This window comes from Lissotriton helveticus, chromosome 7 (assembly GCF_964261635.1).
Source record: "Lissotriton helveticus chromosome 7, aLisHel1.1, whole genome shotgun sequence".
NCBI lineage: Eukaryota > Metazoa > Chordata > Amphibia > Caudata > Salamandridae > Lissotriton > Lissotriton helveticus.
Window position 1 is genome coordinate 1510248555 of NC_136068.1, and position 18510 is coordinate 1510267064.

The following is an 18510-nucleotide window of genomic DNA, read 5'->3' on the forward strand; positions in this document are numbered from 1 at the left end:
TTGTGTTCGTACCAATATTCCCTTGCGCTTCCATTTGCACTTTGTGGAGCGGGTTTAATCTGGTGCCAGAAGTGGTTTTTGGTGCTCATTTGCGGTCATGGAGATGTCCCAAGTGGAGGAACCTTGGGTGGCTCAGGTGCTCCGCCTCTTAGCGGAGGTGACCCACCATAGAGGTGAGAACTCCCAGGTGGGCGGTGAGTGGGGTCGCAGCGGCGGTCTTGGCATGCTCGCTGCTGCGGGCCCGTAAGTGCAGTAGAGGGGTGCGGCCGCTAAGTCTGCCGTGCCTGGGAAGCGGACACGTGGTGGGGGCGGGGCGTAGTGGTGTGGCCCGCACTTGATTTTCGGGCGGGGGTTGGGGAAGCCCCATTATCAAAACACAAAGAGAAGAGGCAGGGCAGTGGGGGGGGGGGGTTGCCCCACAACGCTAATACTCCCCACTATTGGTGGGCAGCAGTGAGGAGGACGATGCCCCGGGGGGGAATTAGATGCCCGGGGCGATTACCAGACATGGAGAAGGGGCCAGGTTGGGGGTGGGGGGCTACTCGGGCATTGGGGGCATCTGGGGGAGGGGGGTTGGATGGTGGGTGGGGCGTGCACAGGCGAAGGGGTCCAGCAGTGGGGAGGAGGTGAGGGAGGGGCCGGTTGGGGTTTGAGGGGTGGCAGACAAAGGGGGGCCGCGGTGGGGCGAGATGCAGTCCCTAGAGAGAGGAGGTTGTCTGGAGAGGGCCCCAGAGGGGCTCAGGGACAAGTGGTCAGAAAGGTGGGGGTGAGAGGGCTCCCTGAGATGGTCAGGAGGGTATGGGGAGCTGGGGGATCAGAGGGTTTGTCACAGGCCGGCCGGGCTTAGGAGGGCGTCGTGGGCAGGAGGCTGGTGGATTCCTTGAAGTGGAGTGAGCGGGAGGACGTGGGGCCCCTGATGGGAGAGTGTGTGGCATGCCCGGGGTTGGGGCGTGGGGCATGGGTTCAGAGGGGCATGCCTTCTCGGCGGGGGGCATTCATCCGGTGCATTGGGCACGGGGCGGGTAGTGGATGGACATTGGTTCAGGGACTCGGGGTTTGGGGGTCGGAAGGCAGGACTAACCCCGGCATGTTGGACTTCTTTTTGGCAGGGCAGGTGAGAAACTCGGGAGAATTGCATGCGGCTTCACCCCGCCGAGAGGATGAGCCAGCTCTGCCTCATGCGGGCTGTCGTGCTCAGGGTCAGACTGATTTGCATATGGCCATGTCTGAACTGGGGTGGCAGAGTGGGCTAAAGAATGGTGATGGACTAAACCCAGATCAGTTGACTGGGGGTGAGTGCTTGTATTGTCAACGCTCCGTCCATCATTTCCTTTGGTTTTTCTTTGTTCGCCATAAGTTGGCAGGGTATGCTCAGACATGAGTCCCTTGCTCACTTTGCCACTGGATTCAAGCAAGCCGGGCTGAAGAAGGCTGAAATGCAAGAAACCGGTCCTCGGTAGCTTGTTTCCGGTCCAGGGAAGGCATGGCTTGGCAGTTCGGGCTGGACTGTTCCCATGAGGCACAGGGTCAGACTGATTTGCATATGGCCATGTCTGAACTGGGGTGGCAGAGTGGGCTAAAGAATGGTGATGGATTAAATCCAGATCAGCTGACTGGGGGTGAGTGCTTGTATTGTCAACGCTCCGTCCATCATTTCCTTTGGTTTTTCCAAATTTAGATATAAAACAGATCAAAACACAAAATACCCATGATGCGGGCCATACACTAGATGGGATTTTCACATCCAACAAGAAGTTCTCACTATTAGAAATCCTTCCGGTACCATGGTCGGGGCATAAGCTAATAATATTTGCGATAAAAACAGAAGAATCATTAACCCTGGGCGTAGTACTTCGCTACGCCCACGGAGTGGGCGTAGTATTGCCTACTTCGCCATTTGCAAAGTAGGCGTAGCAGGCAACACTATGCCCACTCCGTGGGCGTAGCGAAGTTGCCCGCCACCCGCTTCCCTCCCGCCCTCCCTAAATACTTAAATAACCTTTTTAAAAAGAATAAAAACAACTTACCTTGTCGGCTGCATCCCCGGGGCTCCCTCTCGTAATCGCGCCGCCGTCTCGGTTACTAATATGCATGCGCGACCGCCCGCGCATGCGCATTTCTCACGAGAATCCAAGATGGTGGCGCGATTACGAGAGGGAGCCCCGGAGACGCAGCAGACAAGGTAAGTGGTTGTTATTCTTTTTAAAAAGGTTATTTAAGTATTTAGGGAGGGCGGGAGGGAGGCGGGTAGTATTTAGGGAGGGCGGGAGGGAGGCGGGTGGCACGTAGTGGGGCTACGCGAATTGAATTGAATTGAAAATAATTTATAACGTGCAAAACAATAACCCGGAGGTATCAAGGCGCCTAACAATAAAATCAGAAAATAGAACCATTCATCCACTACGCGAAGTGCGTAGGTGGATGTAGTTTCTTGCCCACTTCGCCTAGCTTCGCGTAGCCCCACTACGCCTACTACGTCCAGGGTTAAAAATCATTAGCAGTAGCTATCGCCCCCGGTAGGCACGCCTGCGCTCCCAATTGGTCAAAAATCAACTCCTTGCTTCTAGAGGAACACTTGATAAAATCAACTCCAGACCCTGACAAAAACTGTTGTACAGCATCAAAACAAATTTCCGGCTGGATAAGCGATGCCATCAAAGTAGCAGTCCCAAACATTAAACATACAGCCAGTAGGAAATCGCCCTTCCAACCTTGGTTTACAAATGCGTTAAAAACACAAAAGCAAACTTGTAGGAAATGGGAAAGAAAATGGAGGAGGAATTATGAGTCTGGACCACCAGAAAATTATAAATCTTCACTGGCTACCTATAAAAAACTGATATTAGCAGAAAAAAGTAAATACTTCACACGACATGCGGCAGGGTCGTCGGGGGTGTCCACGGTGGGAGGAAAAGCGATGGACGGGTGTCCAAGGAGGAGGAGAAGGAGAGTCACGATATTCCAACAAAAAAGTTGCCGTACATGGGGATCACTAAACCTTTGGGGGCTCACCTTACGTTGGCCACCAAAGAGAAAATATGGGAGGGCGAATACGTGAACATGGTGAAGCTACGACAGAGAGCTTACAGAGAAGGAAGGGTCCAAGGAAGAGGAGTTAGAGCTGGCCAAAAGACAGTGTGCCCATGACAATCGGAAATTGGTCAGGGCTTTTCTGCTTTTTGCCAGCGTGTACTGTGAGAAGGACTGTCGGCAGCAGCTAGCTAGTTTTAAAGAGCTCATGGGCTACCTGGGTGTGCCCCTGGCGCCAGAGAAGACACAGGGTCCTAGTACATTGTTGTAATTTCTTGGTATTGAACTAGATTCAGTGGCAATGGAAGCCCGTTTGCCAACGGATAAGAAGGTGCATATGATGCTGTTGATTGACAGTTTGCTGGCCAAAAAGAAGGTAATGGTCCGGGAGGTACAGGTCTTGCTAGGACACCTAGATTTTGTGTGCCGGGTGGTGAGAGCAGGGAACGCGTTTTGCAGTTGGTTGGGGTTGTCTTTGCCGGGTCTGACAATACCGCACCATGATACGTGACTGTCGGTGGGCACTAAGGAAGACCTGCGCATGTGGCAGACCTTTTTAGAGCAGTTTAAAGGCATATCCATGGCAACCCCGGAAAATTGGGAATGGGATGTGACCATTTAATCTGACGCTGCAGGGGCAGGAGGTTTTGGACTCCACCGGCAAAGGAGGTGGTGTGCAGAAGAATGGCCAAAACATTGGAAGAATGGGAAGGAGTATTGCTTTTCTGGAGTTCTTTTCACTGGTGGTGGCTGTGACAGTATGGGATCGGGACTTGGCGCACAAGGAAGTAGTTTTTAAGGTGGTCAATATGTCGGCGGTTCAAGTTGTGAACAGACAGTCAGCCAGGTATGCCCAAGTTCTCAAGTTGTTGATGGTTTTTGTGCTGAGATGTTTACAGCATGACAATGTGTTTCAAGCCAGACATGTGCCGGGAGTGGACAATGACACTGTGGACGCTTTGTCTCGTTTACAGTGGCAGAGGTTCCATGGGCTAGCCATGGAGGCGGACGAGGTCAGGACGCCAGTTCCAGCGGGGATGTGGTCGGTAAGAGACAAAGTATTGTTCAGTTGGTAAGAGAGTCAGTGGCCTCCTACACTTGGAAGCATACGTACAATTCATTTTGTCCATGACAGACAAAGGTTTGTCCGGAGTGACGATTTTTAAAAAAATATATTTTTATTAACATTTTTCAAATATGCTCACATTACCTTATGATACACATAAGTACGCAACAGAGGTACGGATATTTCACCTGCAGGCATGTTGATTACATATGGCAGGAACATTGGAGGTATTAGTCCATCTGTCGTTGTTGTAATGCCAGTCCAAGGGGGGAACTGGGGGAGATTAAACCGGGGACATTGTGCTGGTGGGGGGGACATGGTCAAGGTATAAGAATCGCGGAAAATGTTCGGGTCGCATCAGCTAAAATCTGTCAGTGGGGTGTCGTATAGTGTATAGAGGCCATCCGACAAAGAACGTCATCGGATATAGCAGGAGAAACAGCATGCAAAAGTGCACCCATACTACTTCAGGCGGCTTGGGAGTTCGGGGGGTTGTAGCACATGTACTCTAGTGGGATGTTTGCGCCGCCGGGACTACAGGATCACTTTGAGAGGCGTTAGGAGTTGTGCGCGCGTGCGTCTGTTTGAACTGGTGGGACAAAATGGCCCACTCCAGTGATATAGGGTGTTTTCGCTGTCCCTTTGCTTCCTCCTCCCTCAGGGTTTCCTCCTCCGCTTTCGCCCATTTCTGCACCACTCCCACTCATGCCTCTAACTGGGGTCCCGATGCTGCTCGCCAGTGCATGGCGATGTTTCTTTTGGCTAGGAGCAGGGACAGAGCCGCGAAGCGGACCTGCACTTTGTGTATTTTCAGCCTTCGGATTATTCCAAGAGCAACCGCTTCCCATGTGTGTAGTGCCGTGAGGCCAGTGAGTGTTCGGACTGTGTCAAGAATGGTAGACCAGTATTGTCGTAATATGGGGCAGCTCCAGAACATGTGTTGGAAATGCGCATCCTGCAAATGACATCTGGGGCAAAGGAACTGTGTAGCTGGAAAAAAACGCTGTAGGCGCGCCGGTGTCTGATATGCTCTGTGCAGGATGTAGAACTGGATGTTTTTGAATTGCGCGTTTCTGGACACTTTTTTGGGGAATTCTAACGCCCTGACCCATTCGCCGTCATGTAACTGTCATCTGAATTCGTCCTCCCAGGTGGTTCGCAGATTCTGCAATGGCCCGTTTGTAAGTTCTCGTATGGACTTATACAGCCAAGTAACCAAGTGCCGGCCAATGCCCATGTACAGAATGGTGTGAACGACCGGGTGTGTTGCCGGCTCGCCGACTGTAAGGTCACAGTGTGGGCGGAAGTTATCTATAAGCTGTCGGTGCGTTAAAATCTGTCCCGGGGGAGGTCATAGTCCTCCATGAGTTGCTCGTAGGAGCGAAGTTGCCCCTCCGTGAATAACCCTTCCGCCTCAGTGATCTCACTTTCTGTCCATGCGCGGAGCGTGGTGTGTGTGTGAAATACGTTTCCTGTCGCGGCCAGCCGACCAGCAGCAGCCGAGGAGAGTAACACGGGATCCCCACGATATGCGATGTATCCTCTGCATACACCGGCGAGCTAGCGACACCTGCAATGGATAAGTTCGACGAGGGTTTGTACCTGGAAGCAACAGACCGCGCAGTTCGGGAGTAGGTAATTGGGCCCTGTGCTGTGTAGGTTTCCCTGGTATGCCTACCCGCCGTCCAGTACGACAGCCACTGGAGCTGCGCCGCCAGGAAATATGACTCGAGGGCTGGGGCGCCCAGACCCCCTTGCGTAGTGGGTAACTGCAGTTTGGCAAGAGCTATCGGGTGGCAGCCAGCCCCCCATACCAGTGCACGAAGGAGCGCATCCACTTCACGAAAGAAGGCCCTGGGTGGTATAACGGGCAAATTCGCAAAGTAGTATAATAGTCGGGGAACTATGATCATCTTAGCTAAGGCTACTCGACCGATCGGGACCAACGGGAGGCTCCTCCAAAAGCTCACCGACGATCTAATGCCGGCCAACACTTTAAGATGATTGCCCTCGTAGATTTCAGCAGGGGAGTGGTACAGGCGGACGCCAAGTTATCGAGGTGTGCCCGTGTTCCAAGGCTCTGCGCACCCACTCGTATCTCCCACAGCTCAAGGGACAGGTGCAATGGGTATATTGTGGATTTATCCCAGTTACCCTGGAGGCCTGATGCCTCCGTGAACTCCATCAATGCTGTCCATATGGGCGTCAGGTCCGTAGTGATATCCCGGATGTATAGTAGGAGGTTGTCCGCGTACAGGGAGACGCAGTGGACCGTGTCCGCTATGGGTATACCCCATGCGGCTCCTTCCCGATGCAGACGTATTACTAAGGGCTCCACTGCCAGAGCAAAGATCAGGGGTGACAGGGGGCTGCCCTGTCTAGTACCCCTCTCAACCCGGAAGGAAGAAGAGATGTAGCGACCCAGTCTGACACGAGACGTAAAGTTGGTGTAAAGGAGCTGCGTGTACTGCAGAAGAGTTAGACCTAGTCCTGCCCATCGCAGGGCAGCAAAGAGGTAGGGCCACGTTAAAGTATCAAAGGCCTTTTCAAGATCTAGGATTATGCTGGCCGCACGGGGGATTCGGTCCCGCCCTTGATCCTGGACATGGAACAATCAAAGTATGGTTTGGGACGTGTTCCTGCCGGGGACAAACCCCCATTGGTCCGGATGGATCAAGGGGTGCAAAATTTGCTCATAGCGAGCTGCCAGGATTCTCCCCAATATTTTGCAGTCAGCGGAGAGGAGTGTGATGGGGCGGTAGGAAGACAATAGTTGCGTGTCTCGGTGCGGTTTAAGAAATGTTACTATAACTGACTTGCGAAGAGAGCCCGGGAGTTCTCTCCTCTCAAGTGCATCCGCAAATGTTTGTCAGCCGAGGGGCCAAAAGGGTAGAGAAGGTGCTGTAATACTCTAGGTGCAGACAATCTAGTCCCGGTGCTTTGTTCTGGACCAGCGTGCGGATCGCGCAGGAGATGTCTGCCGCCGATATTTTGGCATCTAGCGTGGTCTTGTCTGCGTTCGAGATATTTAGGATTGGGAGGGGATCCAGGAAGTGGTTCATCGCCTCCTGTCGGAGATGTGTCGGGGTGCAATAAATCGCGGTGTAGTGTTGCTGGAACGCGTGTAAAATGCCTATCTGGGAGCGCACTAGGTCACCCGAGGGAGTCACAATCTCGGTGATGGGTTTTGTGTCCGTGTCCTGTTTCGCTAGCCATGCCAGGAGTGTGCCCGTTTTATCCCGCTCCCTGTGCATGGGTGGGAAGTTAAGTAATGTAATACTGATGAATTATAACTTTTTAAGTGAGTCTGTTGATATTAATGATGTACATTATGTAATACTCATTTGTTTTACTTCTCTTTCATGTACAGGTTGCTATGTTTGTAGGTGTAAAGGTTGGGAAGTTAATTGGGTAATAAATAGTTAATTTTCTATATATTCAATATATAATTGTGTATTAAATATGTAAATTGTGTAATCATTTATTTTAGGTGCAGGCTGGTGAGTTTTCCAAGGGTAAAGTGGGCAGTTTACTAAGTAATAGTTAATTGACAATGAATTATTCTTGTATTATTATTTATGGGATTGATTAATCATTATGCACATTATGCCATACTGATTTATTTTAGTTATATTGTAGTTGCAGGTTGCTAGGTTTGTAGTGGTAAAGGTTGGGAAGTTATTAATTATTAATGTATTAAATATTGAATTGATCATTAATTATGTAAATTGTGTAATTATATGTTTTAGTTATCATTTGCATCTGGGCTGCTGTGTTTGCGAAGTTAAAGGTTGGGAAATTAATTAAGGAATAATTAATTAAGAATTAAATATGCTATTGATTATCAAATGTAAATTATTGTACTTATTCATTTTATTTAAATTTTAGATGTGGGTTGTTAGGTTTGTAGGGGTAGAGGGTGGCTAGTTAAGTAATAATTAAATAGTCATGTTTATATTAACTACTAGCTTACCAGTCGCGCGTTGCTGCGATCTCCGAAGAAAGGAAATTCAAGGAAACTCGTTATGATAACATTCAATTTACATTGTGTCATTTTTATTGAAACGTATTCATTTTAATGTGGAAAACATTTCAAAGTGTCGTTTTAATTCTATTCATTTATTTGAGTGCTTGTGGATACACAATTTTTTGTTTTTCCATCCGGTGCGTACATCAGTGTTCGAAAGATTATGAGGGGCCTGGGGGCCGATATTTAAAAATATTTTATGCCAGAAACCTTCGCAGGAGTGTACTCAACAACTTCCCAAAGTTTCCTGGCGATCGGATGAATGTTGTTTTAATTCTATTTATTTATTCAAGTGCTTATGGATACATGATTTTTTGTTTTTCCGTCTTTTGCGTACATCAGTATTCAAAAGATTATGAGGGCCCTGGGGGCGATATTTAAAAAAATGTTATGCCAGAAACCTTTGCGGGAGTGTACTCAACAACTTCCCAAAGTTTCATGGCGATCGGATGAATGGTGTTTTAATTCTATTTATGTATTCGAGTGCTTGTGGATACACGATTTATTGTTTTTCCATCTGGTGCGTACATCAGTATTCGAAAGATTATGAGGGCCCTGGGGGGCCGATATTTAAAAAAAATTATGCCAGAAACCTTCGCGGGAGTGTACTCAACAACTTCCCAAAGTTTCGTGGCGATAGGATGAATGGTGTAGGAATGCATAAAGGACAAACAAACAGACAGACCGACATACTTTCGTTTTTATACATATAGATTATTACATTGTTTATGAATTTTGTAAATTGATAACCCTTTTTTAATATACATGTAGATATATATTATCTTAAGTGATAATGTTTATATTAAGAGTTTTATGTTTTCTAAATTAATAGGGTTATTCAAATATGTAATGTGTTTGAAGTGAAGTAGTTTAGCTACTGTTGCTTCAACTGGAGTGGGAATAGTAATTATTACCCCTACAAAGTTCAACACTTTCCCTACTGTTGCGCAGACTAGAGTGGGAATAGTAAATCTTACCCCTGTGAAGCCAAACACTTTTCCTACTGTTGCACAGACTGGAGTGGGAATACTAAATCTTACCCTTCCGAAGTCCAATGTTTACTCTACTGTTGCATAGACTGGAGTGGGAATAGTAAATCCGAACCTTTCGAAGTCCAATGCTTTCTATTCTGTGGCGTTGTTTGGAGTTGGAATAGTAAATCTAACCCCTCGGAAGTCCTACACTTTCCCTTCTGTTGCATAAAGTGGAGTGGGAATGATATATATATATTGTTCCCAGACTCCAATACTTTATACTTTTCCTAATATTGGTTAAATATAGTTACAATATATATTTTTATTAGTTTTATTGTTTAGTATTCAAAGATGGGAGCACACTCCTAACCTCTCCGCTGGATCGCCCCTTTGCATCCTGGTACATGCAGTTCGTATGACTTGAAGAGTTATGAAAAAGTTCGTAAGTGTTTCACCAAGGTTGGTGCAAGTAAGCACTTGGTATTTCCAATATCTCTAGACACGGCTCGTGTTTCGGGATAATATCCCTCATCAGTAGAGATCAGTTCTGGGGTGGCTGAGAAGGCTACAGTGTAAGTAGATTTCCATCTTAGACCATACTCATTTAAACATGAGATACTTCATCTGCTTGTCTCCAATAAATCTCAAAAGTACAATGGTGACAGTCACACAAAATATATCATAACAATGATTATTTATTCCATTTTTATTTTTACAAACAATTTTTGTCCATTTTTTCTATCAAGGCCTCTTACGGTCCAAACTATTTTTTGTCAGTTTTTTTAAAATATGAAGAGAATATAATAAAAAAAATTCTTTAGAATATCTCATTTCATTTCATTACAAAATTGCATACTTACATAATTCATATAAATAGAAAAAAACAAAACATCATATATACAATGTACAAAAAACATAGAATATCAAACAACCCCCTGGATACACAACATTCATCTACCAGACATACTCTCACATTTATTCACCCTCACCATACACATTCACACCAAAATCTGTACAAGGCTGAATTCTAATTAACAGAGAAAATTCTCTGTCAATATGTGTGTCATAAGACACTAGATGAAATTTCGCACTTTAGTGTAGTCGACGCGCGTTTCGGTGGTACAACGCCACCTTCTTCAGGACCTCTCCAGATTCAAACAAGCATATCCCAGGTAACATAAAAAAGAAGGTAAGTGACATCCAATATTCAAGATTATGGATGAAATATCTTGAAAAAACTGTTTTCAGAACATCTCCTTCTTTCTTCACAACCAGTGAGTGGGCTATCCTTTACAATGTAGATATCTTCCGTTTGATTATAGCAACTGATGTACGTTCTGCCCATATAGATGAGCATCCACAATTTCTGAATTAAGAAAGTTCCTTAAGATTTTGGATCATTGCCAAGCGTGTCCAACTATTCTCCTTACAAGATGTTTCTTATTTCAATCTAATATCAGGTAGCTCCAAACTCATAGGTACATAGTGACCTCGTGGGTACGACGATCCATCTGCCATGTCAGCCGTCATAGACACGAGTTCGACGAAAAGAACGTATTCTTATAATGCTTATAGTGGCTGAGAAGGCTGCCAAACAACAGTCACAGGCTTCGTTGCCTCTCGGGCGCGAAGGTGCATCTCCAATAGCTTGTCAGCTACGGAGGCTCACGGGAGCCCTTAAAAGTATTCAAAGAGGGGAGCACACTCCTATCCCCTCCGCCTAATTTGTTTAGTATACTTTGCAAATGTCTTTTGTTTATATTTTATTTGTGGTAATTTTTTAATGTTTTGGAATCGAATTGTCAATTCAATTCTTTACATTTACTAGTATAACAACAGTTGTGTATATATATATATATATATATATATATATACACACACACACACATATATGTAAAAATATATCAAGTAGCATTATGCATATTTGGTGTGCCCCCGAAGACATGGAATGGCTGGAGAAGTGGAGGCAGGCTTGACGGGGTGAGGATTTAGCATGGAGAGCATTTGTCTGCTCCCGGCGGGGTCCTTCTCTCCTACAAACCAGCTTCCCTCACTGGAATGATATTGGATTTCAGAGCTGGGCACTGCAGCATTTGCTATGTGGTGGGGGATGAAAGATTACACACATGTTTAATATGCGAGGTGGATTGATATGTTAAGTGCACATTCTTATATTATTAAGCTTTTCACTTGCGCACATAAATTATCGCTGTATTTCTCGCGATATTTGGGGCATATTTACAAGGACAGCGTTAAAATTATCGTCGCTTTAGCATTAGGAAAGTGTAGTAGTGGAGAAGTGTGGCTCAATGGTTAGTGCGGCAGACCCTGATGCAGAGGTCTAGCCCGGGAACAGGGTTCAATTCCCCGCCTCGGCGGGTCTTGGGCTCAAAAGAAATTCCACGGACCTGATAATTCTCGACTCGGTGCCTATTCCAATCATGGAGTCCCACTCTGCAACTCTGGGCAATAGCTTGCTTAATCTCCACAACGGCCCCCACAACGCTAAGGATGCTGGCCTCCCCCTTGGGGGTGCCCAGGAGTGGACACATCACAGGGAAAGCCAGGATGGGTTCCACAGCGGTATTCGTACAAGCGCCTTGAGACCCTTGCGGGTGAGTAGTACGCTATACAAGTATCAATTTACATTTACATTTTAGTTAAAGCGGCCATAATGGCTTAATAATAGGCTTTGAGAATTCATGAGAATTCCAATAGAAGCCCAGGTTTACACCAGAACATGTTAACACTGTCCCTGATAATATGCTCCCGAGTTTGGTATGGCAGGGCGAGAGCCTCGGCTCTCACTCTTGCATAGCAAACAGCAATGTTGAAAAAATCTTCCAGTAAGATAAGAAAGGATTTTGAAGTGCAATATCGTCGTTTTAGTTTGCTGCCATGAAAGCAGCGACAATTTTAACGCCGTCCTTGTAAATATGCCCCTAAGTTTTGTAATGTCGATAATCCCGTCTCCCATTTAAATAGGTACGAAGTATTTAGTGAAGTGCATTGTGAAGCAACAATGTCTAATTGTGATCAATAAATAATTTGAAGAGTTGTGTACTTCTTTTGCAAGTAAAGTGCATAGGGACAGATTTTCAAGTTCTTTGCGTCAATATTGCATACCTTTTAACATGGGAAAGTGACGCGAAAGTGGTGCAAGGGGCTTGTAAATCTGCTACCCAGTGTTCTGTTTTAGTTTGCTTTCCTTTCTGTCATGTAGAGGATCCTGGGTAAATATAACGGTTTCTGTACAGCCAGTACCTTTCAACCCTACCTCCAAACTGCTTACTGCCTGTTACGATAGTAACAGTTCATGGAACACTTAGGTGAGCACACAGGTTTCAAGTTCACCACACAATATTGCTAATCAGAATAGTTATTGTGCTGGAGTTTTTAAAATTTTCCATAGGATCCGTTAATCCCAGGTACAGAACTGGTAAAGAGTTAGCCTCAGTATTATACTTCTAGTTATAAACATAATTTCTATTTTAATTGTTTAATGTTTTGTAAGCATATGATTATCACACTAAATAATAGTGAAATGTTGTAAGAAAAAGATGTATATACTTTTTTTATTAACTTTTATTAGAACAACAATAAATGACTAGAAACGTAACTTTAAAATAACAATATAACAAATACCTAGAAACATAACTTTAACATAACAATATAATATACAAAATGTTCGATGGACTCCAATGCAAATAGGGTAGGTAACCTGCAAAACAAAAATGAAAATAAGTGTTTAAAATTAGATCGATGTGACTGAATGAGGTCAAAGATCACAAATTAAGGTAACACTTGGCAATATTTGTTAATTTGTAGTGTGCCTGATACATTCCACTTCTCTTATAGGCCCGCGTTCAAGAGGTGTACGGACGTACCTACTGCGTCAGATTTACAATATGGACCAACAGGTCTTTAAAATGATTCAGAGATGAAACAGAATTAGGTGAGAGATCACGTAATTATGCAGGACAATATTCTTTATTTGGAACGCATTTAATCGGAGGCATTGCGTATCTAGGCCCCTCTGCTTACCTTGTGTAAACACTGTGGCAAACAGAGTTCACAACTTGAACTCAGCTTTGGTTCTACACTGCAGACTGTATTAAATTTAGCCTTGATTTTTTTATCGGCAGAGTAGTCAGCAGCGTCCATAACTTTAAAAGAGAAAGGCAAACAATGTGCGAGAGAGTAATAGATGGAACAGTTAATACTGGAGAAAATCTTTCTACCTCACCGTTTTGCCTCCGTTGTGTGTTCAAGCACGTGCCGGTTCATAGTGCACCCTCTAGTTTAGTGATCTAAAAGATAGCATAGAGTTCGTAATACCATAGTACATACAACTACACAAGTATATTTTTGCTTTACGTCTTTGTACACTCAGGATACTGTATTTCATCAACTTCCACTGCAAAAAGGTGTTTTTGCAATGTTTTTTTTCCAAAGTACTATACACCATGCACTCCCACTGCATAGCGGTGAGTTCTCATTACTGCATACCCAGACTGTTGCACCTCATTGACTCTCAGAGTCTGGAGGGAAGTGATTCTTCTTGAGCACTCAGGGGCAGATTTATACGCTCCTTGCGCCACTTTTGGGTCACATTTCCCATGTTAAAAGCAAAAGTGTTGCAAGAGGTTTGTAAATCTGCCCCTCAGACCCACTGCCCGGAGGTAATTGTACATTCGTACGCAGTTAAGCTTGTGCACACTACCCACTCTCTCTGCCCACAGGTGACTTTTCGTTGCTTCGGAAACAAGCTTCTTTGCTCACCTTGTGCCATTGACGTGATTGAAAGAGGGCGCAACACGTGTCGAAGCAGCCTTCTCAGACGTTGTTACGATGGCCACGCATGATCGCAGAATCCTCGAACATTGAGCTTTGGAGGTGTTGGGGGGACGCCAATTTGTGAAACACCACCTGTAAGATAAAAAAGAAGTTAGTATTGTGTGTTATTTCTTTATCAAACTAGTGAGGAAGTGAAAGAGTGACTGAAAAGAATATTCACAGCTCACCTTTCTGTCACCGGTGTGTCTTTCACCACGTGCCGGGACATAATGCACCCTGAAGCTTTATATCTAAAAGATAGTAAAATAAAGATGTTATGATTGGTATTTGTTACTATCTTAATGTGGAGTAGAATTACATCACCCTTTCACACACCTTCCCTCCCGCATTTAAAAAACAACTATTTGTACATTTCCAACTTGTTTAATAGGCTTCGATTTTTGTAACATTACTATAGTAGTAATGTATTTTATCCGGTTGTGAAAGTAAGTGGTGCACAGTGATACACGTGCTTTCGATCATCACAAGCGACAGACATTTGACCGATCATAAAAGCTTTCCTGCGATTGGAAAAAAAATACAAATGCAATAAGATATGGTATATAGGACTACGTACGCCTAAATTGCTGCATCGCCTTTTTGTATCCAGTCTGCTGCACCCAATCTACTCCCTCCCCTGCGTACCCAGGCCTCATTGCTCACCTTTTTGTGGACAGGGCACCTTCTACATCATGCAATCCTGCTCAGTCATTGCGTTGCCACTAACTCAGTGACCAAAGAGGCCAATCACGTAGTGGTGGGCCCCCCTACCTCTGTGGTTTGGGCCTACATGAGGCATCTGAACCACTAGGACGGGCCATCACAGCGCTTGCAGTTTTTAGCACATGAAGGACAGATGATATATATACGTATGTGGTAATTCGGGTATACTGTCGAACTTGGTGCTGAAAATCATTGTTCGAGGCTCGGAGTCGCATCCACATACTGTTATTGTAGAGTAATGACGTAATCAACGCGTGCCTGAAAATGTACTGTAAATACGGTGGTCATGTAAATTGTTGATATAGTTTTAGGTCGACTTCGCGCTATATAAATATGCTAAAATAAACAAGAAATAGTACACATTTATAAATTGACTATACAGTTTCTTTGCAGTATTGTAATGATCCATTTTGTACATTCGTATTTGTAGAATGAGCAAGAGAAAGATATATAATCGAAGTTTTTGTTATTGGCAGAGGTAAGATGGTTGCTTACACTGTTTACGGCACAATATAATGTGGTAGGGTGCAGGAGCAGCACTTTACAAACATAACTACACAGATAGATAGTTGAAGTGAGTACGGGCACGTGTACTCGACTCCATTTTATTACGTTGCTGTTGGTAACAAATAGAATAGTAATCATGATATCATGCACAGATATTCAATCATAAATGGTTTATGACTTCTGCTGTACAAAGGTAGGAGCACTATATGTGAAATTATACACAGAAGATTTATCGTAAAGGGTTCATAAGTTGTGGTACACTAAGGTAGGGGCAGTTTGTGTAGAGCCTGCGATGATGCGTGGTTCAGGCAGAGCGCACGGGTAAGAATGTCTTTTGGCAACAGAATTCTGCCTTAATAAGGCCACGTGGCGATTGTTTATGGTGTACTGAGTTAGTGGTACGTATGGTGCTACTTGCCTACTGGACTGCATCATTTGTAATCACGATTGAAATAAAAGATGAAACATGTACAGAATACATTGTCGAAATATGTATGTTTCAGGGACATTATAGTTCAAGTTGTGACCTGTAGTGTCCGCAGTGTAGACTACCATTGAGTGTGTCTTTGCACTTGCAGCGTGAATTTTAGTTTTTCAACTAAACCTAGGACTGATATAAAAGAAGTTTTTGAAGGAAGGCTACTAAAGGGATAGTGTATCGGGGTTGATAGATGTTTTACTTTGTTTGGTGCTGCACTCTGTAAATAATGAATGAAGAGTCAGATGAATTCTGCCTTAATACGGCCACGTGGCAATGAATTATGGTGCACTGAGTTCAAATCAAATCAAATAGAGCTTTATTTCGATATAGGATTTCATATCATAAAAGCTTACAATTAAAAATACATCAAAAGCACAATACAGATTTCACTATGTATCACAAAAGGCGAGTATCATTACAATTTTGGATGAAGAAAGGGGAAATATTGATCATATTCATACACTAGAAATACAATAAATAGTTTAAAAACATTATTTAAGATTGTACAATTCAAGGAGCCCTATGAGTTAAAACGTTTTTTAAAAAGATATATACAGTCAATTCATTGAATTTCTAAATTTCACCAATAGTTTCAAAAATTTAATTAGAGTAAAAATTATTTTCGGGGTTTCCATCCTTTGTAGTTTAAAAAACGCCTCTCTACAAGAACGGATCCCCCACTCTTTAAGAATTGGACTTAACAAAATTTTTCTGGGGACCTGATAAAATTTGCAGAATAAAGTGCAGTGCAAATTTGATTGGAGGGCCACATCATCACAGGGACAGGGCAAGATTTGTCTCGACCAATCATTACAAGATGGAAATGTGATCAGTCGAAAAAAGGAACCCATTCTAAATCTGGATAAAAGTATTCTAGCGTAGCTATTATTATCACTGTTAAGATATAATTGTGGGCCCCGCTCAAGAGTTATATTTTGGTAGGCTAGAACGGACTTTTTTAATTTCTCCGACTTCCATCTTTTATTTTCTAGATGGTCCAAAACCATTTTACGTAGCCCCTTCCTTGATATTGATTCCATGGTAGCGGGGTTCTTAAAAAACTCTGGATGACCAATGTCACTCATCATATTTTCAACTGTCAATAGCCACTTAACACGCTTAACGCCATCCAGTTGTAAACAGTCGGATATGATGTTACGGTTAAAGGCAGTTTCAGTGGTCAGCCAGAGCTTATGCCATAGAAGGATGGGTTCCGTCATAATAATGTCCGAAATGTATGCAAGGCCGAGTTCTATATGCATAAAATAGTTTGGGGTGGATTTTGGTACCCCCAAGAGGTACCGGAGAAAACGATTCTCAATCTGTAAATACAAAGTACCAAATCGATTCCCCACACCCCTGAACCATAAATCGCCGTAGACACACATTTGGCTTCGTAAATGACAATCAACTCTTTGACAGGTCTTCCACCAATTTTAATTGCGAAGTTCTGCAGGGCACCAATGGCCTTAGTGAAAGCTAATTTTCTCGCTAAAATAGCTTGTTTCCAAGTGGATGTACGATGGAAACAAATCCCCAAATACGGGAATTGATCTGTAATCTCTATTTTTTGTTATCTATGAAGACAAGGCAGGGTATTATCTTTGTTCCCTGTCGACAAGACATAGAGTAAGTTTTACTAATGTTGACCTTCAGTCCCTTGTCCCTCATAAAAAGAGTGAACTTAGAAACTGCCCTCTGAAGGCCCAGTCTGGTCTGCGATAAAATTGCGGCATCATCCGAATATAAGAGGATGGGGACAGGGGAGCCTTGCACGACAGGGTAATCATAAGGAAAACTGTTAAGGTGATCACCAATTTTATCAATATAGAGCGAAAAGAGGAGGGGTGCCAAAATGCACCCTGTCTTACCCCCCTCCTAATTGAAAATCGTGATGAGCACTCTCCCTGTCGTCCAAAGCGAACCCTCGCTCCAGCATCTTTGTATAATTCTTTAATAAAATTTAAAATAGAAGGATCCAGATCGAGACTTTTAAGGGCAGCCCACAGTTGTTTGTGTTCAACACAATCAAATGCTGAACTTAAATCTATAAAGGTAATAACAAGGTTCCCTTTTTTTGCTTTGGTGTATTTGGAGATTAAAAGATGTAAATTAAGGCTCTGCTCGACCGTCCCCATACCTTGACGAAAACCATACTGAAAAATCGAGAGGATATCCAATTCCTCAATCCAATTTTGCATACGTTTTAAAATGATACACCCCGCTACTTTCATTAGAGCATCAATCAATGAGATTGGGCGGTAGCAGGACGGGTTGTGCCTGTCCCCTTTTTTAAAAATGGGGACCACTATAGCTTCTGACCAAGTTTGTATTAGACCATGGGTATTAGCACAGTGCATTACTAAAGCTAACAGGGGGGCCCAGAAATCTAAATTACCTTTAAAAATGTCTACTGGTATGGAGTCTGGACCCGGTGCCTTATTGGCTGGGCTTTCTCTAATAGCCAGACTCACCTCTTCACATGAAAAAACAAGATCCAACGGAAAGATTTTCACGTGAGATTCGGAAATCGGAGATCGTATAATGCCACCCTCAGGAGCAGTAAATTGTAGCTCCTGTCCGTCATACAAATTTTTGAAGTGAGCGACCCAAGTATCCCCATTGATGGCAAGATCTATGATTTCCGGTTGGTTACCTCGCAAAAAAGGGGCATTTACTGCCTTCCAAAATGCCGTGGCATCTTTATTTCTTGAGGCAGAGATTAGAGTTTCCCAGGCCTTTTGTTTCAAGGCTTTTTCTCTGTTCTTAATAGCCTTGCGATAATTACGTCTGGCCTGTCTAATAGCCTCTATAGATCGCGGGGTGGTATGTAGCGCCTTTTTCAGATTTTTTAAAGCAGCGGTAC